Below are 21,819 nucleotides of genomic sequence, written 5' to 3' on the forward strand. Positions count from 1 at the left end.
TATATACTATATGCATGAATCATAAGCTTTGAAAACTTTATTGTTTGATTAAAATAGACCAACAGTTTATTGTATAGTTTATGGTAAGCGACTCAGTTCATGGAAATTAATCTCTATTAATCAGAATTCAAAAAAATTATTTGGTCTATTCTCCTTAAAAGTTGTATTTTATAATCTTTAAAGCCAAGTTGTTTGGCACCTGTATGCGTGGGTGAGTCTGTATATATCCCTGTGTGCATATATGGTACAGGCAGGTCTAAAGTCTTAAGAGCCCACACACATGCCATAACAGTTATTTCAGCCTGCTAAATGTAAACTCACTGAGTTTTATTTTAAGCACAGAATAAATGGAAAAGTAGTGCATCCAAAATAGCCATAGTGATGTTTTTGTTCCACTATAGTTCTGGCACAAGAATGCATTGAGAAAATAACTAATAGTGCAACACAATCTTAGTGCAGTTGATGGTAATGTGTCAACCTAACACAGACACGACTGACATCTGTTATACCTGTTTAGTCTCTCTAAAAAAACATGACATTTAAAATAGTCTAAACGAATGAGAAAAGATATTGGCCGTGTATCACATTCAGCCTAGAAACATCCCTGCTACTAACAACAGGTTTTGAGATTAGTTTAGGAGCACACAAAATCTATAAAAACAGCATTTAAAAAAGACAAAAAGATAAAAAATTCTTACTTTTATTGAGACATTAAAGAAATGAACATGTTTATTTTCAAAGAAAAAAATGATTTTATTTTTTTCCATTTCTATTCTATGCTTCAAAATCATTTCCTGATTCCCTGATTTTAGCCTGTGTGTGTATTATTAATCAAATGCATAAATATTCAGTTATTTGAAAGATTCATATAAATATGATAGTTATACAGTAGATATAACCAGTGCAAGACATGACAGCATGAAAAGTCCTATTTATTCACTTCAGAAAATGTTTTTCACAATAATACATGTCTAATCAGAATGAAAAATTCAAATGTCTCTCAAAAAATCAGTCATTAATGTAATATTGACTTGCATAATGCTGCAGTTTTCAGTATACTGGCAGGTTGTGTGTACATATTCACATTAAGTAATGCTGGTGTACTTTCAACACATTAAACAGGAAATCGTTCCAGAACATTGAGGTGTTGCCAGATATTCTGGTTAATGTAAGCTCAGTAAACCCTCTTTAGTTGATGTCTAGCTGTGAGACTATCCATAACCATCCGTAGTTTTTCATTGCAACCCATCACGTTGTTTTATCTTTGTCTCATCAGAGAGGCAGCTAATCATCAGAGTAACTTAATGTAGGGCATGCTAAGCTTTCAAAGATAAACACTGATTGAAATGCTGATTTAGATTGGGTTTGATTAGTGGTGCTTATTTGTGTTTAATTAAATTATGTGATTTGAAGGAAACTGATAAGGTTATGCGGTGGTCTGGAAAATTATAAGGGCTATATAAATAACAACAATAAATCATAATGAATGGAAACCATGTGTATGTATGTACACAGTACATGTGTAAAATCCACATTACATACAGTCAGGTCCATAAGTATTTAGACATGTGATTAAAGTGAAGACAACCGGATTAACCAGATTAATAATAAATAATGCATTAACTGTTTAGGACTTACAGCTATTTTTTACATATTCCCTCTGTTTTCACGTAACTGGACGTTTGACTGATAAGCCTGTTTCATGGCCTGTTGTGGCCTCATTATTTCATGGCAAATTAAGGAGATATAAAAAGTCTGGAGTTTGTTCCAAGTGTGGCATTTGGTAGCTGTTGTCGTGGGAACTCTTTAGGAGTGGCCAAATCAACAATTTGGTACAAGTAATGCAATGGTGAGCTCAGCAACACCAAAAGGTTCAGAAGAACATAGAAGAAAACTATAATGAATATGACTAAATTATTTCCTTGGTAAAGAAAAACCCCTTCACAACATCTAGCCAAGCCAAGAACAATCTTAATGATGTAGTATCACTGTCAAAACCTACAGTCTATAAATGCCTTCATGAAGGTAAATACAGTGTTTTCACCTCAAGATTCAATCCACTGGTAAAACTCAAGAACAGAAAGGCCAGAATAGACACTGCTATAAAGCATCAAAGCCTGGCCAGTTCTGGAACAAGATTATTTGGACAGATTAAACTAAGATTAAGTTCTACCAAAATGATTCGAAGGGAAGAGCACGGGGAAGGAAATTAAGACCTCATGATCCAAAGCTTACCACATCATCAGTCAAACATGGTGGATACAGTGTCATGGCATGGGCATGTATGGCTACCATTGGAACTGGATCACTGGTGTTTATTGATTGACTGCTGATGAATTACATGTTGTATGATGAATTACTTCTTACATAGAAATATACTTTCTGCTCATGTTCAGTCAAATGCTTAAACTGATTATATAGAACATAATGTGAATGTAACCCAAGAGCTTCTTAAGGCAAAGCAATGGAATGTTCTTAAATGTCTGAATAAATGGTGTCTTCCAACTGTGTATGCTTTTCATGTTTACCATAGATAAAGCTGAAAACATAAAGAGCCACAAACAAGCAGCAATTGAAGGCAGCTAGAGTAAAATTCAGACTTCAGGAATTCCGTGCAAAGGATTTACATTCAAGTATTAAAAATAACAAAACAAAAATTATGCATTTCTCTAGAAATTCTCTTGAAAAGAATTTCCAGAAGAAACGGAAAAAAGATTATTTTACTATTCCTATGGGAAAACCCTGGCTCACTGAACAGTCTGTCATTTCTGAGTGCCTAAAATTAAAGTCTTTAAAGTCTCGCCATATGTGACTCATTATAAATCCTTTTTTGGAAACATGAGAGTCAGATACATACTATATGTAGTATTAGTATGCTTCTAATCGATTTGTTGGTGACGTCAGTAGTCATCAACAGTCGCGGCCTGGTGTTTAAATACACCTTTGTACCTTCTGTACAGTGTACACTACAACAACAACAACAACAGTAATAATAATAATAATAATAGTAATAATAAAACATACCACAAGACAAGTGTACCACTTTATACCACCAGTTCGTATCAGAACAGAACATTCTGATATATAATGGTGCTTCTTAAAAATATGATAAGCATTATTACTGTATAAATTACTGCCAATCAAAACTTTGCAGACACAAGCTGAACAAGAGATATTTAGCAACAGCAGAAACAGGCCTGCTCCTCCACACCTTAAGCCAATCACACTTATTTGAGAGGAACTGGACCAAAAGATTTAAGAGAGCTTGCCAAACAGCTCCATAAACCTTTTGGAACTACGACAATACAAATAAACAACAAAGTATCTCTGAGAAATGGCTGGAAAAACTAATGAGCAATTATTTATGTAGAAAGTGTTTGTCACAGTTACAGCTGCTAAGGATGGTTTTTTGTAAATGTGTGGATTTCAGTGTGATATTTATTATGTTCCATATTGATGAAAATATGCTCATTTATTAAACAGACCTTAAACTGGAAGCAAAACTTCCAAAGAAACAAAATACGATGGTTAAAATTGCTAAGTAAATTAAAGAGAACTTCAAAATCACATGGGAGCTTTGATGGTTAACTGGCCACTTTTGTCATCTGCAACAACTTTAACATCACTTCCCTTTTCTCTTTGTTTGGTCATAAATGAAGAGTAATCTTTTCGGCATGTTTGTAACTGTTTCCATGACTTTATTTTTATTATAATCAGAAATGAATGAACCTATTTTAGCTCTATTCTAACTCTGACCTATGATGTTTCTTAAATTATGAAAATGTAATACTCTATAATTTTTTCCATCATCCTGGGCCAGGAATAATATGACGGATTATAAACATATGAGTAAAATTTCTTTCTTCTAGCTGCTGGTAACTTGAGGCCTTGTTTTAATTGTTTATTATTTTTATAGCCATATGTCATTGTAGACTTGTAGAAGGCTATAGAAGTTCTTATCTCAGTTTCATCTGTCCTGTCACAGTGATTCAACACTGCATTTATGAAGGTACCAATCATGGAAGATTCTGAGAAGGAGGATTGTGATGTCACCCAGGCAAATAACTGAGCGCCCATAAACACAGACAAACACAATGTTACTGTAATAAACATCCACAAGCATGGTGGAGCTGTAGTGGCTGTAGTCCACACATACACATGAGACCCAGGTCCTTCAGTATCAGTCATTTGCTTTTAAAAGTTACATAAAATTATAGTAATTTTAATTTTCTTTTGACTCTATTTAGTATACTTATATGCACTTGACTGTAACGTTATATTAGCATTGATAAATTTGTTTCATTATCACATTACACACAACTGGTTTGGTAAAAAGTAATAAAGATTTTAAAGTTCATAGTGTTTGACTGCAGAAACCGATATTTATATAGGGAAGGCCAATATTTATACAGGGAAAGTTCTCTGTTTTCAGAAAAAGCAGAGTATTTAGTGTGCAAATTCCTTGTGTAGTTCATGACTCTAAAATAGCCAGATTTTGCTTGAGTAGAAACATCAGACATGTTTTTTTCTATATCATCTACTCCATCACTTCAATACTTTCCTTTAATCTGGAGTGCTAGAAATCTTCTATATTTTTATTAAATTCTTTTTCCATTTTCGGATTTGTATGTTTGTTTTCTGTTTTATTAATTCTATGAAGCAAGTCAAATTCTCCCTGTCGTTGTTGGTTGCTGGTTGTTGTGTATTTCCTCAGGCCTCGACTCAACACTCATGACGCATGTCTGCCTGCTCGCAGTGGACTGCAGTGTCTGATCACTGTCTCTGTGTCTGTTACTTTTGTTGATGGCCGAGTTTGACATTCTCAGTGCTCAGCTGTCTCTTCAGTAATGACTCTGTGTTGTTGTTTTTTCAGCTCTGCAGAATTGTTGGTTTATGGTGTAGCGATCAGTCCAGTTGAAGTAGTGCTGTGGCTGTGCAGGATGTATGAAACATAGTGGAGGCCTTTAGCGAAACTGAGAGCAGCTACGTCACGGAAATTATGGCAGCATTTGAAGGATATATGTGATTGTTTGCTTAATTTTATTTTTCATTATTTGTTCTTTTTGTCTGTTTGTTGTAAATATTTAATAATAAATATTTCATTGTTAAATACAATACAACATAAAAATAAAAATAAAGATAAGATAAGTTCATGTCACACAATATTTTAAAGTCTTTCAGTTAAATTATGGTATTTCTGTTTCCTTCAAGAAAGCACATTGTACATGCTGATCATCAAATAAACATGTAAATAAATAATAATAATAAACCCTAGGGGGATAACAGGTTTTAACATATACAATAGCCCACATCTAATAATAAAACAAATCCATATTTCAATAAAGATGATGAATAATGAAAAAATACTAATAAATAAAAAACTATCTATCTATCTATGCTAACTAATATATAAAAGACTTAAAAAAGATAAATAAATATATATTTTTAGAAATCTAATATAGTTCTAATATACTGCTGCATGAATAGTCGCAATGGTAATTATCATGTTCATCAGTGCAAATGGATTTTCCTTCCATGAATGTTAATCAGCAGCTTATAATTTAGTACTCGCTCTATCACATTCTCTTTTTGCATGACAAACTAGTATGGTGATGTACAGTACAGTATAGCAGTGTGAAGCTTTGGCTGCAGGGTATAACGTGGTGTGTATTGTTGAGAGTTACAGCTATTACCAGGACAGAATACAAACATCATTAATTAATCATTTTTTTAATGTTTGACGAAAATGCATTCCATTATTTGTAGAGTGAGATCGCAATAGCCATAACAGTTTTAAGTTGGCATATTGTGTCTACATGAATCTGTCAGAAAATAATGCTGGACTAATATATATATAATTTTTTTTTCATTCAGTTGTTTTCTTAGACACCATTAGCATCCAGGATGTAGTAAGACGGATGAAGCCAGTAATCCAGTAAACACATAAAAAAAGTGAGGAAAAATGAAGAGACAAGGTTAACATGGATGTGTGTGTGTGTGTGTGTGTGCTCGTGTATACGTGTATACGTGTACATAGTTAATGGGCTGCTAGAGGCACGTGCTGATCTGAAGGATGGGGCGACCCCTCCATGCAGAGAGGGATTCTGTTTGCTCATCCAGTTGCCTAGCAACCTGACGTCATACATTTGCAAGGAGGAGATGAAGTGAAACAGGAAGGTTCGGTGTGTCTGTGTGTGTGTGTGTGTGTCTTTGTGACGTTTAGAGTACCTGTCTCCAGCCTAGCAGCATAACAATCTAAGAACAAAAGCAATCAGGAAATGCAATGCACATTATACACCATAAATTATTACAATCACATTTGATTGTCAATTAAATCTCCTGTTTTTCATATTTCCAGGAATTGTCAGTGAATGCTCAAGATGCTGCTCTGAGAACAACCAGGTCAAGGATAGCACCGCCTCTTTCCTCTCCAGATATATCCTTAAATCCATGCACTGCCAAGCTGCCACTGTTGTGCCCTTGAGCAACCGTCTGTTCTCCAGAGACACCACATTATGTCTGACTCTGCCCTCTGACCCTAGCACACTGACGCAAAGAAAATAATTTAATCTGTACTTTTATTAATGTATATGCATATTTATGTGTGATCATCAAGGCTACATCTCTCTTAACCCTTACATCGCTTACATCTTGCATCTTGTCTTACATGTTGCATCTAAGTCTCTCTCTTAACAGCTACATACATCTTAAGTGTTTAAAGCTAAACACTGCATGAAAACTAAACATAAAAAGCTAGGTACATGTAAAAGATCTGTGAAGATGTGATCTGTAAAACTGTGTTTATAGTTTTAGGAAGCTGTACTTTGTATTACAAAGATAGAACTTGTTGGAACAGGTTATATAGGTAAGATTTCAGCTGGGTTTTTTTTTTCAAATATTATGTGCTATATTTGAACACACTGAGTGACAAATCGGGGCATGACCATGTTTAAAACATTAGAAGTTAGCCTATAAAGAAAAGTCTCTTAGACAGAGTCAGCGTCAACTGTGCTGTCGTCCTCAATAGCTCACCTCTATTCACAGAGATAATGAGCCTGAGTCATTCAGGTATTCAGGCTACACAGAAAGAAAAAAGAGGAATGAACATTTCCCTGTTGGACAGTCTCTCTTTCACATTTCATCTGTCATCTATACTAACACTGACTACCTTTCTCTGAATGTGTCCTGGCTTTTAAAATATATATTTTGTAAGGCCACTTAAAGGACTGTATGAGACACATTTTTCTTTTCTTCTTTTGTGTGGTCAAACAAGAGGACTTTTCAGTGATAGTCAAGTTCAGGGTTATATCTCTTTTTTGGTTAATTGAACAGTAGGAGTCATTATAATGGTCTCTTTCTTGCTCTTTCTTTGTCTCACAGCAGAAAATCCATGTACTTTCCCTGATTACCTATTCTATTGACACTCCATTATATTCTCCCCAATATAGTAGTCTATTTAATTCTTTCTCACATCTATTTTACGTCATACTCTCTCCCTCTTTCTCTCTCTCTCATTCCCTCTCTGTTACTCTTTTTCTCACTCTCTGTCTATCTACCTCCCTCTGTATCTCATTTTCCCCCTTGAACAAGCAGATGGGTTCTTAATTACACTTCTGTTGAAGTAGAATTTAAATGACTGTTCCTCTCGCTCACCTCTTTATGACAGCCACACCCAATGGCTGTCTACACAACACAGCTGATCTAATAAAAGCTTTTCTCTCATCCACTGATTATATTGAACAGTTTATGGAAAGTAACAGAAATGTACCCATTAAAATCTTAATGACGACACTTATATTATCCCACACGCAGTACCTAAAACAGTTGTCTTTCTGTTTAGCGAATAAAGCAACCATTTTGTTATCACAGTCTCAAGATAATTTAGTCCTAAAGCAAAACAACACAAAGCCCTCCAAACATTCTCCATTATCAGGTATTTTCCATTCTAATTTAATGAACAGTTTCAAATAAGTGTGATATTATATTAAGCTTGAAGCATTCATCAACACCAGTGTTGTCATGCAATTTCACAAACAATATAAAAGTCATAAAAGTTAAATATTCGGCATAGTTTCCAAATGCAGCTGGAATTGCAATATTATGCTGTAGTACTGTTTGACATAATCCAGAGCCACCATTTGATCTCAATTCCTGCTTGGCACTTTAATTACACCACATTTTCCATGCAGCGCTCTTTAAAGAGCATTAAATGTACCTTTCGGATTTTTTTTATATTCTTCATGGCAAATGGCCTGTCTCAAACTAAATTATGTACATTTTTATGTCATGCGACAAGTTCTGCTAACCTAATGGAATTTGTTTCTTTGAGAAAGCATTTTGAATGATATCCCTGAATCTCTAACTGCTTTGCTGAAGAAGCTGCACTGCCAAATTAGGACACTGATCACAAAAGGGATAAAAAAAGCTGCAGAGGTATAGCACTGTCCACTACATAGATATTACAGACATTACATAGAAGCCTGGAGAAGGTGACAGATCATAAGACACTCACAGGCTAATAGGTTAGTAACTTGGCTCTTGCAAATAATTGAGCACCTATAAACACACAAAATGCTACTGAAATAAAAGCCCTCGGGCACGGAGGAGCTGCAGTGGCTGTAGTCACATGAAAACACACACACTCAAACACACACACACACACACACACCATCCTCTAGGTCTTCCATCACTCAAGTTACATCAGACATTGGCTTGAGTTGTCATGATGATTTGTATTTGTAGTAGATTTAAGAGCGCTGGACTGTAATGTATTATTAGCACTGCTAAATACTGTGTGTATGGCATTATCACGTTGTGCAGAAGTGGCTGGGTTAGAAGTGATAAAGCCACATTTAACAGTAGGAAACAAGTGTTCCGCATGAAATAGTGAAGTATGTGATGGGGTATAGCATGATTGATAGCAGGCATACTGTTATTAAGTATTTAGTAGTATTTTCTACTAAAGTAGAACGGCTGGATTAAGTGAACATTACTGATAAAATTACTAGGTAATTTCTATTATACTTAGAAACAACTACTGCCAAAATTCATGCATTGTATATATAGTCTGTTATTTCGGAAGGCATTGAATAATATTCCATAACAACTTGTTTTAAACCATAAGACACGACAGCTTTATATTAATGCTTTCATACTAATATGATTCAGATTTTAAATGTTATAAAGCACCACACGTTAGAGACAAAGCTCTTCCTTTAAGTTTTCTGACACAGGAAAGACTTCAGGACTGAGGACTTTGTGGTTTCTCAGTAAAATCACAAGCTGCTTTTTTTAGATAGAGAAAAGAGAGAGGCTAGTAGAGGGACCAGCTGTATATAAGAACTTGGACGTAAGAGATAAAATTTACTAAATTGTTCCTTGGAAGTTTTGCAACATTAAACAAATATAAACTGTTACTGAGTGTTATTCCTTAAGAAATAATTATTTGTAATCCTTGGCAACTTACAATGGTATATGATGAATAAACACTTCTGGGCATATAATTAAAAGAAAAAAAATCAACTTTGGGGTACTAATTAGCAATAAAGCGGGTATAGACAATAAACAACTTTGGGGTAATAAATAACTCTGTATCTCGTAGGACTACATCACTCCACCTTGTTGATTATTTTCCTATAAAAATATACACAATTATGATTCAAATCCTTTACATGCTGCAAAAAAATTAAAGACTTATTTATAAATGTAAACTGTACTAATATTACATACAAACAATTTTAATAATTTTTAACCAAACACACCAATGGCACCAGTGGGAAAGCCTCTCAAAATCCACAACATAGATTTACATAAAAAGTTTTACTTCTGCTGTAGGAATTGAAGATTTTTGCAGACTGTATGAATATTAAATGAATATGTTGCAGCAGACTGGATAGAGAAAAAGGAAGTGGAAAATTCTGCAGATCAAATCAGCCTAAATATCCAAAAACAAAAATTGATGCATTAGCAACATTAGCACCCTAGTCAATTTGTTTACATCTTCACTACATAACTAGTGTTCTGATTAATGGGAAAAAAAGCATTTATGAAAATAGCAACATTAGTACAGTAGTGTTAAACAACATTAAAGAACTATTTGAAGAGGGTGAATTCACCAACACCTGTTAGGCCTCTAATTTGTGTGCTCGAGTTGCATGCTTTGCATAGGCAAAATGCAATAACACAGAGATGTGCATCACTCTGTTCAGGCAATATCACTCATTTTGCATCTCTACTCATTCTCACTAGATCTGAAGCACCTGGTAGTCATACTTATTCAAAACAACCTCAGTTTTATTATCATTATAGCTTTTATTTATATGATAGTGTTTTGCTGTTTTTTTTTTCTTTGAAATTAAAAATCATGAATCATTCACATCCTGATATCAGACCAGTACTAACAAACAGATTAAATACTTAAAGAAACCCTTAACATAAAAATCTTGCCTTCCAGAAAACACATAATTAATTAATTAATGTAAAGTTGACTTTTCTTTAATTTTGTGTCAATTTGTTCTTTTCTCAATACTGTATATTAATAAATTTAGTCTATCACTCTTATGGCCGTTCCAAGTTTCATGACCCTTTTTGTATATTGATTCAAATGTTTCACTGATATTACATATTTCTGAATGAAAAGTTGTATTAACATTAACATCACACAAGCTCATATGAATTCATATGAAAATGTAGAGATGTAAGGATATTACAATACTGTCTTTCTTGTGTTTGTGAGCTCAAAAATACTGCAACTATTTAGAAAAGCTTGGACGGATGTCATGGCAACAGAAGGTTTTGGCTTGAAAATGCAATGCAATGACTAAAAAGCAACAGAACAGAACATGCTCTTTTTCTCTTAAACTTGCTGCCCTCTGTAGAGTCCGATCTTAGTGTCTCTTAATGGAAATGAAAGTAATTAAGGAGATGTAAAATGAGATGACACAAAGAACAAATATAAAACTGCTCTGATACTCAGTGCATACAAATATAAATAAATAAATAAATAATCAAATATAGACATACATCCCAGAATAAATATGTACTAACACGGTCTCCCAAAAATTAAAAGCAATAATAGACCAAAGCCAACTCATAGGAAATGTGATGAGGAAATGAAGTAAAATTCCAAATTTAATGTCAATAGCAGTTTTAATGATACATGCTAGTTCAAATAAAATTAAAAGCACATATATCAGAAAAATGCAAAAAAAGGGGGATAGATAGATAGATAGATAGATAGATAGATAGATAGATAGATAGATAGATAGATAGATAGATAGATAGATAGATAGATAGATAGATAGATAGAAGGGTAAATACACACACACACACATACACACACTCTGAAAGGGTCATCTGATTAGACAAATATATATTAGATAAATATATGCCTATCATATGTAATAGTGTATACATTCTCTATGGATGTTATAAGATAAGATAAACCTTAAGATAAGATAAGATAAGATAAACCTTTATTTGTCCCACAGTGGGACTTTTATTTTAATTCAATTTACTTTATTTAAGACTATTATATGGCATTTGTTATTTGTACACACTTTCTTACACATACAGAAAGTGATTACTGTCTGTATCAAAGATTTCTTTATAAGACCTGAAGAACCAGAACCTCATATGTTTGCACAATAAGCTGTAATTAAGCATGGCAATTGTTTTCTCTTAGACCATAACTAAGCAAGCAAGCCTTGCTATTGATTACACCCTCCACATGTTGGGAATGTACATATTAGCTTTACAGAAATATTTGATTAGAAACAAGACAGACTGGTAATCACTGTTGCGGTGCATGAAGTGTAAAACCAAAAGCAAAATGGTTGAGCAGTGTATTCATCTCAATATAACCAAAATCCATTCCCACAGACACGCTACAATCTGCTACTATGAGTTTTTATATTTATTTTTGGCTGTATTTAGATTTATATATGATATTATGGTATATTTTTGGTAAGAGGCTGTGTAGCATGTAAAATGTACACAGAGGTCTGCTATTTTTCTCAGAAAGAAAACTACAGGGAACATAATGAGATAGTAACCATGTTCCTCAATCTGACAATCTACTACATATATACAGTGATACTGACAACAAATGTCATGTAATATATGATATTTTGCCAAGCTACATGCTGTAAAGACTTATAATTATGTGGGTAAATAAAGCTTAAATGTTACACTATGAATCTGCATAAGGTGTGCATGAGATCCATGTAAACAAGGCATTTGTATGCACTTTTAGAAAACCAAAACATGCAATCAGCCTAATGAGACCCAAAATTAAACACGGCAATCAGTTCCGACAATCCTAAATGGTAGTTCTTAAATGTCGTCTGCTTGTTAAAAGCATTACAGTATACAGAGCACAAGTGTAATCACGAGAGCTAAATGGTCACAAGGATGTCAGGCGTCTGGTACCTACATTCTGTGAATCATCTATACAGACAAAAATGAATGAAATACAAAAGTGGCTCACTGAGAACAAAAAAGAGAAGACAAAGAGAAGAAAAAAAGACATTGCATCCTACCTCTGGTAATCCAGGTGATGATATCGTGAGCTTCAGAGCACAGACCCTCTTAGAGGCACACAGGCATGAGCGCAAAGCTACAGGCAGCGGTGTACACAGAGCACTTGAGCCTTTTTACTCAGTGGCAACATCTCCCCCTTCCAGCATGAATTAATTAAACATCTCTCCTCCCGTGATTATCCGTCTGCTGTTTCTATGCAATGCTCTCCTGTCGGCTGCAGTGTACAGAAATGTCTCTGCACTTTCTTTTCAGACAGAATGTTTACACAGAGATGACTGCTCTCCCTCTCTTGCTCTTGCTCTCTGACTCGCTCTCTCTCTCTTGCTCTCGCTCTCTCTCCCGCTCATGCTCTCTTGCTTGTTTCCACCCCCCACTTCATCGACAGTGCAACATCAGTGTGGCTGTCTAATAGGGCCAGTGTGACCACTGTGAACCAGCCCAAACATCACAGCTCATGCCTCATTGCCCAACTCTGTCTCTGCCACATGTCTCAGCACAGCATTATTATATTGAGCACATGCATTTATCAGTGTGTTCCCATGTATATGTTTACGCACTTAAATAAAAAGGGAGATCATCCATGTGAGATAAATCCTTAATTACATCCAGAAACCTTCCATTATGTCCATAATTGTTTCATATACATATAATGTACGTAACGTTGTTTGCTAAATTAGAAAAAAATGACTGAATACACAGCATGGTATTTCACTGCTAGTCCAGAGATATGAGTCATTGTCACAGGGTTGTATTTTCAGTAAACATGACTTGGCTGATTTTGTCACTCTTTGTGACACAGAATCAATCACCTCACCTAACTAAACATGCAGAACTTCTTTTTTCCCCACTTTCCCCAGTTTGCATCATGTCCACTGAAAAAAAAAAAAAAAAACCTAACAGGCCACTGCTGGCTTTATTAGTGATAATGGGTCATGTGTTTTTTCTCCCCTAGGCAGCCAGCTAGGAAACACACAAAAATAACATAGTTAAAAATTAGTTTAAAGCGCTAATTTATTGCCATGCTTACATTTTTCTTTAACTTTTCCCAATATCAAGCAGAATTTGTCATTATCGCACTCATCTGAGGACACGGTTTCAGTTCACCTCTGCAAGCATTGTTCAGGTTAACACCCCTACAGAATGTCAACCCTGTCCCTTATTGAGTAATGATCATTAACATTCATAGTCAATACCCATAAACAGCCAGTTCCTTCCTCTGGAAAATGTCTAAAGTTTAAAAAAAAAAGAAGAAGAAAAACCTCATCAAAATGAGGTCAGAATGAGCTGGAAACTCCTCAATCCTCAAAACGAGGTCAGCTTATCAATTATTTTTCACTGTTATATTCAATGTTCACCTAAACATCAACATAACACTTCGCTTAACATCGCTTAATTTGTAGAGCATTCTAGTGGACAAAAAAAGCTCAGAAATGCTACTCCTCTCCTTCTCTACTATGTTACAAAGTGGACTGTTTTTATTCAGCCAAGCTACGATTTGATTTCTTTTCTTCTTTTATTTACACTTGCTTTATTATTTTTTTTTCTGTTTAATCCTTTTATACTTGCCAAAAGATTCCATTTACCAACCTGCTAATAAACTTCGTATTAAAGAGTGTAATATGACAGGACATGGACTGCTAGTGACTTTGCTTGGAACAGCAAGTGTAACAGCAGATATAATATTAACAGATATAATGTGAGCACAAAAAAGCATTTAATTAGTGCCTGTGCCATGAATTTTTGTTCTGTATTGTAGGTGCGGAAATAAAATGTAAAACATCACAATCAATAGCATTCAAAGTTTAAATGTGAAACAAGACAGAATGCACTATAATAGCCACGATCATGCAAAACAGCCATGCACTGCAATGACATGACAAAAAATTCAAACATTCTAAGATAAGGTTGTCAATCTCTACCTCTTTTTCTCTTGCTCTCTCTCTCTCTCTCTCTCTCTCTCTCTCTCTCTCTTGTTCTTTTTCATCAGTCTCTCTGGGACTTTCCCCTCTGCTGTGATGAGCCAAAACTTTGCTTCATACCAGCAGAGCATTTGCTTTCACATCCTGTCCTGCTCTTAATTTCATCATTGTCGACAGGAATAAAGAATCAACATTACGACAAGCCAACATTATGAATGATGAATAAACAACCACACTGCTATCCACCTCACCTGTACTGTCTACTACTGTGTGAAAAAAAATGTATCCAAATAAATCCAGGGGTTAAAGACTGATCGAGTGGGGCCTATTCATCAAACTTGCTGTATATCCAAATATGTGTCAAGAAATATTTAGGCAGTAATTTCAACGTTGACAGTCTTAAATTAACTGTTACATCATTTATTTGCATCCAGTGTGCTTTTAGATATGATTTTAGCACATTGTTCAAAGCCAACTCACACCCACTACCTGGATCTCCCCTATCACACCACCAACTAGAGAGGGTGAACAAAAGCTAGCAGATGCTTTTTTCTGGGACATATGAAGCCAGAAACGGCATCTTTTCTGCTCATGCTGCTTATGCTACAGTATGTCAAAGGACAGTTTAACTCAGAGTAAGGCACAAACTGCCCTTTCTACATGCACGAGCTCACAGACACCCACAATTGGTTGGCATTACTCTGACCAACAGGGGAGAGAGTAAGGCCATCCCTCCCACACAGAAAGCACAACCAAATATGCTCTGTTGGACTCATGGCCATGGATGGCTATGGCATTGTCATGATTCAAACTCCCACCGTTATATGTGTTTCAATCATAGATTATGTGACTTATTTTATTAAAAGCCATTTCAGGCCATGATAGAGCCAAAAACATCTTGCAAGAAAATCTAATACAGAGAATTTCAACTTTCATAAGAGCAAACTAGCACAACTTACAGTTTTACATGTTTGCCTTTAATAAATATGCAGAAATGTGCACAAAACATGCTGGTGTATTTAAATAGATTAAATTTAGCATCCACGGTGTGATTTAGAGCAGCCTGAAATTCACTTCAAGAATGGGGATCGCGTACACAAATTATATAACCAAAGGAAAAGCATTAAATTTGCATAAGCCTGTGATCAATTGAGGACTAAATAAAACCACTATTTAATTAAAGTTTCTCAGAATTATATCCGGGATCACAAAAAGAGGAGACTGCTCAAAATTATGATAATGTGCATGCTATTTATGAATGTGTATACTGAGCTAGAGAGACAGAGAGTGTGTGTGTGTGTGTGTGTGTGTGTGTATTGAGCTACAGAGACTGACAGAGATATCAACTTCAACTATTTTTAGCCTTCTGGTTGTCACTGCTTCTTAGGGAAACACAGAAGAAACAGCAGGCATATCTTATCTATTCACAAAGCAATCACTTTTTCTATTTTTTTTAAAAAACATTTAATGTAAAATAGATTTTGGGTGAGTTGGATAGGATTTTTGTTGCATTATATATGGACTTCTTACACCAGTTATAAATAGCCTGTGCTAATGGTCACTGAGACACTCAAGGTAAGTAGTTTTGTTCTTGTTCAGTGTAATCCTCTATATTTATGGACACTGCGTGCAACCGATGGCAAAAACTGCACTGCAAAACCTCACTGTTGATTCAACAAGAGATAAAATGTCTCGAAGGAAGGAAAAACAAACAGTGCAAATCCTGGATAGAAATTAAGACTTTCTTTTCTTTTTTTCCTTTTACACAGTAAATGAAACCATAGATATAAAAAGCAGCACATGCTGGAGAGGCCAGGCAGCCATCAGAGCAGCTATGCAGATACATTACACTAATCAGATACACATCCACAGCAGTTAGGGTCAACCCAGAGGGACTCAGGGACTTTAAAGTGATTATGATGAGGAAGAGAAAGTGGATGGGTGGGGATCCAAAGAATAAAATATGTTATACCTGCTAGGTTCTCATGTACTGGAGCTGAAAATAGCATTCACTTATCAATATATAATAATTCACAGGTCAGTTTTACAAACTTGGTTCATTAAATGTTATGCAACGTTGTCCCAATGTTATTAGGATACAATTATCTTAACTCTTTGCTAGGTTTTATATACAGTATACATTTAATTTTATATATATATTTATATATATATATATATATATATACATATATATATAGAGAGAGAGAGAGTATATACATGTATGTGTGTGTGTGTGTTTGTGTGTTAGAAAACATGTAAATGTCCTGGTTTGGTTTGTAAAAGGTGGTACATGAAAAAACATAAGAAAATGTTGTAAGAAATGTTGTAAAAAAAAAATGGAATGGCGCACCAGTAGACAAACACAATATAGAATTTCAAAAGCAAACATACGAGCGTGTGACTGCCTTTTTAAAGTATAGTTCATGTGAATTTTACTGCTAAGTGGGCTGTCAGTTATATTTTAGTGTACAGAACATAGTTGTGGTTCTATTGCATCTTACACTGTACAGAGTAAATGTCACTCAGCTATTTTTCTCCCCTACTTCATACTCATGAGCATGCACCCATCCTGTATGTGCTTACACCCACACAGAAACAGAGGTGATAATCTTACTGCAACTCCTTCTTTGAAACACCTTCATTTTGTCCCACTAAAAAAATAAAAGATGTAAATATGTTCATGTGCTACATGCAATACTTAAGCATTATGGCTATATATTTTCAAATTCACAACAAACACACTTCTGGTACTATAATTGTTTAAAAACATTAGATTTTCAGCAATTTATGCAGGGACATTATATTTTATTTTTGATTTATTAAGATCAGCAATCTATGATTATATGAAGCAACCCCAGTTTGACTAAAAAACCCCAGTGTGATGCAAAAGAAAACTCCCTTTTGCATGTAAGAAAAATAACAAAAGGTTCAAATATCTGGTTGATCTTTTTTTCTTCTTCTTTTTTTTTTTGCCACCACCCAGTAATGCACACATTTGCGGATACACAGAGCTCTCATTTCCTCTACAGTCCGCCTACTCAAACTCCGGCATTTCCTCTGATGTCATCATTAGCACTTTACTCTCTGTGTGCATAAGAAAGTTTCTTTTAAACTCACTGACTGCCATAAAGTTGTAGTTCCAGATTCACACTGCTTTTATCTAATCACCATCACTGGAGTCCAGTGATGAATTTGATGATGAAATTGTGTAATTATATCCATATAGCAATTTAATCACATAATAAATATTTAACACAACAATTTGTTATGTGTCTGAAATAAAGGGAGAAACAGGTCAATGTTTTACATCAGCAGTGTGTGCAACACTGTGTTTGTACCACAATGTCCTATATCTCTGAAAATGAATTATAGCCATTCACTTTTCCACTACAATACCACCTTAAACACACTTCAGCCCTTTAGGGAGCCCAAGCCATAAAGTATCGATAAATATAGAGGACAGGCAACATAAAGAATGCCTTGTGTTGATTTAAGCAAAATAATTATTATTTTTCTTTTGTTAATTATTTCTTTGTAGAGAAATAAGTCTACATATCTAAAAAAAACTGCTGATAAAAAGACAGACATTAATATTTATTTACAAATATTCTTTAGAAGTATTGTAGTAAAATTTACTCAAATATTTTGAGAGAAAATAAAATATATAAAAATTGAGTTTTATTGAATTTAAAATAGAATGCTGACAGTAGAGACACAATATAAAATGAACTCTAAATTTATTTTCAAAGACAATTGTTGAATTAAGTTCAAAATTCAATTTAATTGGTAAATAATGCTTTTAAAGAGTGGTACAGCTGGTGCTTGTTAAATATTTTGGTATACATGTTGTTCAGTTGATCAGTGTTCTTCATACAGTTTTAACAAAAACATGCAATTCATGCAGAAACTCATTTCATCCAATAATTTATCTGCATAAAATACAGCTAACATATCATCAAATTGTACATCCTGGCCTTCAGACTACTGCGATTCAGTAGATTAAATATTTCCCAGGACAAATCTGTTATCAGATTTAAACATTTTTCTCCCACACAATCGACATGTTCAAGACTTTGCAATCTTATATCATTGCTCCCTTTGGGTATTACTTGCCTGAGAAACAGCAATACAATAAATATCTGAGTGAAAATTGCCTCACATCAGTGTTATTTGTTTTTGAAAACTGAACTGTATGAATCGTGTCAGACTAGTCAGACTATTGCTTATCCAAAACTGAATCTTCTTATCTGCAGTTGTAAGCATATTCATTTGAGTGTTCTTGCAAGGTCTCTCAGGTGACTGATTTCATTTTGAGAGGGCAGAAGACAGTCAGACGGTGCAACCTACCTGGTAAAATGAATCAGCCTTAAGGGAATGGCCAGAGAGTAAAAACTCTTGTGATAGACCTTTAGCTAAACCCTGTGGAGAATAATAAGAGAACAGTGGGGGAACCCAAGAGTGGAATACCTGCAGCCAATGAGTCAGTCTTTGGGGCAGCCTTTAAAGATCAGGGTTTTTTCAGTCTGTCTGGGGAGTGTATATGGCCATAATCAGAGGCAACAAATCATTACATCCTCCACTGATAGACAGTTATTGAATAATTATGTGGCAAATAAGAGAATCAGATAAAGAAATGGCTTTGAAAATACAGGTCAACCTGTGAAAGAGGTTCCCCTGGGTGTGTTAATGCCATCTGTGTGAAGATAACATGGTGATCGATTCGTTGTGGTCTGTGTATCTAAACACTTCCATTTTTTTAAAGAAGCTGTTACAGTATATGGCTTGGGCATTTGTCTTCAAATATTTCTCTTTTTAAGATTTCAAGTAATATTTCAAGATTTGCAGCTTCTATCCAAGAAACACTTTTACTAAACTGAAATGTAGTGAACAAGAGGGCAACCCAGTTCTGCAGTTAAATGAATATATTAAATGAATTCATATATACAGTATATATATAAACAGTATATATATATATATATATATATATATATATATATATATATATATATATATATATATATATATATATATATATACTGTTTATATATATACATATATATATATAAAATTCTGCATGAAATATTATCTAAATTATTATTCCAATTATTCAGACCCACTGCAACAAAAAGACTATTATGAAATAATTACTAATTTGTTTTCATCTTATATTGGTTATATGTTATATTAACCTCTGCTTTTTGTTTTTCATTTCCTTAACAGAGCATGATATTATATTTATCAGCTGCACAGACATAAATACACATCCTAACATTTCATCCATTATAAATGACTAATTAACATCTGGATGGAAATAATGGAAAGTAATTTGTCCATGAATTTTCAGACACTCCTACACTAATTATTAACATGAGAAATGTGATATCAACTGTGGTGGTTAATTTTGTCCCACTCTCTGGAAACCAAAGCGTATTTTTTATTAAACTACATAATTTCCATTATCATTACAATGGAGTTACCATTACCAGTAACACCCATTATAGCAGCAATATCCAGACATTATCATGTCTGTGGCACCTAACCTAGTACTCCTCAGAATCAAGAATACTATAAATATTTCTCAGGCCCTCAAATGAACACAATTCAATTGATACAGTAGAATATATGAAGGACGAATTCCCCAATAAGATTGATTAAGTTCATTCTAAGTAAGCTTGGTGTTCAGTCTTACTCTAGAAAATAAACAGAGGGGAAATGGGGACACGTGCAGTACACCTTTGCCCCAACCCCAACAACCTGGTCTGGATGACATCAGCAGCTTGCTGTCACCATGGCAATGGAAATCTCTCAGGAAATTGTGAGCAAAGCGATTGGAGGCTGGGAGCCAAGCAAACATCTTGATGGTCACCAATAGGTTCAATTCTCAGTTGAAAATACATTTTCATTAGTGCACAAATATGCCTAGGTTTTAACCTAACACAATTATAGCAGCAATATCCAGTGTGTGTCAAACTCAAAAGTATGCATTTCCCCAAATTGACAATTGATTCATTTGTCAACTGACTGAGGCGTTTTAAATGGCATAAATAGATATACATAACTACAAATATTTCAACTTGCTCCTACTAGTAATTTTTCTTTTTAAGTATTCACCTTCCCCAAAATACGTAATTTAAAGAATAGTGCCAACATTTAGCAGTCCATCTGTAATTACAAATTTGGGTAGCGGTGAATTAGCATTTATGCGACCCACACTCTTCCAAAAGGGACATGATTACAGTGTTACAATGCAAATAAAACCCAGTCAGACAAATTCTGCTTATGGTGTATATGCTATGTGCAAGTGTCAATTACATTTGCAGTAAATTATTCATGAACTCTCTCTGCCTGCATAATCAAGATTACTTTATCTGTTTTCCTTGGAGGAATGGTACATTTGGGTAGGGAAACCTTGGAGTGCTGGCATCCTCTCCTCCCTTTGGATATCTGCGTCTCAGCAGTTTTTAATTAAAATGCTCCATTTGTGCCACCTATCCAGGCTGGCAGTGAGTACAGGACAATATATTACTGCTCTCATCCCCAGGCAGCTGGTGAGAGCCAGGCTTTTCACTGCAGAGTATTATGGTCTATAAAGTGCATTTAAAAATAATGTATTGACTTTAGTTTAACATTGTATTTGAAAGAGTATAAGCTAACAATTCCAAAGATCTGGCTTAATGATGGAATGAATCATTTCATGATGATCAATATATACAATATTTATGTATAATTGGGTTTATACATTTGGCTGGCATGACTGACAGGTGAGGCAGCATTCAATCCAAATATTACTGTTAAATGACTGGTAAACGCCCTTATTTATTGTACAAGTGTCACAGAAAATAGCTCTGAAACTGTTGGTCATAATACAAAGAACAAACTTACAAGTCATATACAGTATATCAACATACTAAAAGGATGTTGACTGTTTGTTTGTTTTTTTTGCCTGGAAATTCTATTTGATGCCTAAAAGTTCAGTGTATATGTAAAGGCAGATTAAGTAAATAATGAAATACTAGTCAGAGACTCCAGCTACAAATTATACATCAAATACAATTATAATTTATACATTACAAGTCATGAATATTCCTAGTTCCACCCTTACTATTGTCTGTACATGCCAGTGATGAATTAAGAAGGGCCAATTTCCCAAAATATAGTTAAATAAGTAATCTAAACCATCAAGATCTTGACCAGTATAAAGCAGATACTTGAAGGGGACATGTGTGTGCCCCATGTCTCCACACAAGCACCAGACCGTATCCAGTATGCACCCATGTTGATCAGCATGGCCTTTCTTAGAGCCTCGTATCTGACCATTCACTCATGCCTGCATGACAACAAAAACCGCCTGCATCCAAGT

General features: G+C 34.7%; 1 protein-coding gene across 5 annotated transcripts in view; it reads right to left on the reverse strand.

Moving 5' to 3' along the window:
* Positions 1 to 21,819, reverse strand: part of LOC131354119 (diacylglycerol kinase beta) — an 89,853-nt gene that overhangs the window by 64,769 nt on the left and 3,265 nt on the right. For 2 of the 5 annotated variants that reach the window (XM_058391410.1, XM_058391412.1), the window contains exon 1: positions 12,540 to 12,875. The exons of 1 other annotated variant lie outside the window; for it this stretch is intronic. The gene's annotated coding sequence lies outside the window, so the exon portion shown is untranslated. Of the gene's footprint in view, positions 1 to 12,539; positions 12,881 to 21,819 lie in introns of those variants that run through there. 2 more of the 5 variants (XM_058391413.1, XM_058391414.1) reach the window with 2 other exon arrangements.

Source organism: Hemibagrus wyckioides, linkage group LG06, assembly GCF_019097595.1.
Source record: "Hemibagrus wyckioides isolate EC202008001 linkage group LG06, SWU_Hwy_1.0, whole genome shotgun sequence".
Lineage (NCBI taxonomy): Eukaryota > Metazoa > Chordata > Actinopteri > Siluriformes > Bagridae > Hemibagrus > Hemibagrus wyckioides.